The sequence below is a fragment of the Piliocolobus tephrosceles genome, chromosome 8, assembly GCF_002776525.5.
Source record: "Piliocolobus tephrosceles isolate RC106 chromosome 8, ASM277652v3, whole genome shotgun sequence".
NCBI lineage: Eukaryota > Metazoa > Chordata > Mammalia > Primates > Cercopithecidae > Piliocolobus > Piliocolobus tephrosceles.
Genome location: NC_045441.1, coordinates 49,033,786 through 49,036,223, shown reverse-complemented (window position 1 = coordinate 49,036,223; position 2,438 = coordinate 49,033,786). Strand labels below are relative to the sequence as shown.

Sequence of the window (2,438 nt, the reverse complement as noted above, 5' to 3'; positions counted from 1 at the left end):
AAAAAAATTAGCCGGGCGTAGTGGCAGGCACCTGTAGTCCCAGCTACTTGGGAGGCTGAGGCAGGAGAACGGCGTGAACCCGGGAGGCGGAGCTTGCAGTGAGCTGAGATCGTGCCACTGCACTCCAGCCTGGGTGGCAGAGCGAGACTCCATCTCAAAAAAAAAAAAAAAAAAATTGTATAATGTATATTGTGACAGTGAATCCCTTACCTGAATGCTAATAAAGGTATGGATAATAACGTCTGAATGGAAATTTCTTTCCCTGCTGAGTAAAATGAAATAAGAAATGACATGTACATCTTTCTCCAGTTGGACATGCAAAAATGAGAGCCTTTACCATTACCCAAGCCAATTCACAAAGTATGTCTGAAGCCATATCAGAGACCTGGGCCAGGCACAGTGGTTCACGCCTGTCATCCCAGTGCTTTGGGAGGCCGAGGCGGGAGGGTCACTTGAGGCCTGGAGTTCAAGACCAGCCTGGGTAACATGGCAAAACCCCATCTCTACAAAAAATACAAAAATTAGCTAGGTGTGGTGGCGGGCGCCTATAATCCCAGCTACTTGAAGAGCTGAAGTGAGGCTGGGCGCAGTGGCTCGCACCTGTAATCCCAGCACTTTGGGAGGCCGAGGCAGGCAGATCACGAGGTCAGGAGTCTGAGACCAGCCTGACCAACATGGTGAAAGCCCGTCTCTACTAAAATACAAAACTTAGCCAGGTGTGGTGGTGCATGCCTGTAATCCCAGCTACTCAGGAGGTTGAGGCAGCAGAATTGCTTAAACCTGGGAGATGGAGGTTGCAGTGAGCCGAGATTGTGCCACTGCACTCCAGCCAAGATGACAGAGGGAGACTCTGTCTCAAAAACAAAAAGAACTCAACGGGAGGACTGCTTGAGCCCAGGAAAATCGAGACTGCAGTGAACCGTGACTGCACCACTGCACTCCAGCCTGAGTGACAGAGCAGGACCCTGTCTCTTAAAAAAAAAGAAAAAGAAAAAGAAAAAGAAAAGATACCCGAAGAGCAAAAAGAAATTGTTTTCCTAATTAAATTTTTTTTGGCAATTTTATAACTTTATATGATGCATTTGACAATCAGCGATTAGTTCTCATCCACATTGTCTATAGATTTTTCAAAGTAGTAGCAGGTACATAGGTAGCCAAAGTATAGAGCTTATTTGGTGAATCTTCAGCCTCATTCCGTTTTCTGGACAACCGCACACAGATACGGTATGGGATATTCCTTTGGCCCAGACAGCTTTGTTCAGCCTGGTATCAATGTGCACATCTGGAGTTCCCATCTCCTTCATGGCATATTTCAGAATTTCTTTGAGTGCTCGAGGGGTACGCTTCTTGAAGCCCACTTCATGGATGCGCTTGTGAGTGTTGATGGTGTATTCTCGGGTCACCACCTCATTGATGGAAGAATGGCCCTTTTTCTTCTCGCCACCCTTCTTTGTGGAAGCCATTCTGCCGGGTCTCATTAACGAAATTTTTTTTTTTTTTGAGATGGAGTCTCACTCTGTCGCCCAGGCTGGAGTGCAGTGGCGCGATCTCCACTCACTACAAGCTCCGCCTCCCTGGTTCACGCCATTCTCCTGCCTCAGTCTCCCAAGTAGCTGGGACTACAGGCGCCCGCCACCACGCGTGGCTAATTTTTGTATTTTTAGTACAGATGGGGTTTCACCGTGTTAGCCAGGATGGTCTCGATCTCCTAACCTTGTGATCTGCCCGTCTCGGCCTCCCAAAGTGCTGGGATTACAGGCGTGAGCCACCGCGCCTGGCCTCGTTAACGAAATATTAATGCAAGTATATTACGAATAGAATGTATATACAAATAGTATGCACAAACTCACTGTATGACACCCTGGTGTGGCCAGTGGGAGAGACTGACAGATCACAGAGACTCAAGGTAGACTACAGGGGAGTCAACCAAACAGCATCCCCAAGTAGCCTCAGAAGCCCGGAATATGATGCAGACTATACAACTTACACAGCAAACTGAAAGTGACTGGTATTTCACAGCTGATCTGGCTAGTCAATTTTGCTCCATGTCAGTTGCTAGAGAGCCAATAGTAATTTGCATTTATGTGCAATAGTCTACAATATACATGTACTGTATCTCTTGAAAGATATTTGAACTCTTGCATACTGTCACAAGCTGATAAGGTAAGACGTAGAGCTAATATAACTGGACGTTATTTTAGTATGCTATATTGATGATATGATTATCTGGGAGATTATGGGTTAAGATAAAAGCAATCATATTTATTTATTTATTTATTTAGAGACGGAGTCTCACTATGTTGCCCAGGCTGGTGTCAAACTCCTGGGCTCAAGCGATCTTCACACCTCAGCCTCCCAAAGTGCTGGGATTATAGGTGTGAGTCACCTCACTCAACCTAAAACAAACTTATTAAGCTCATAGTCAAATTAGGGATGGT

General features: G+C 45.9%; 1 pseudogene; it reads right to left on the bottom strand.

The window, feature by feature from the left end:
* Positions 1 to 1,116: 1,116 nt before the first annotated feature.
* Positions 1,117 to 1,463, bottom strand: LOC111529888 (annotated as a pseudogene).
* Positions 1,464 to 2,438: the final 975 nt, after the last annotated feature.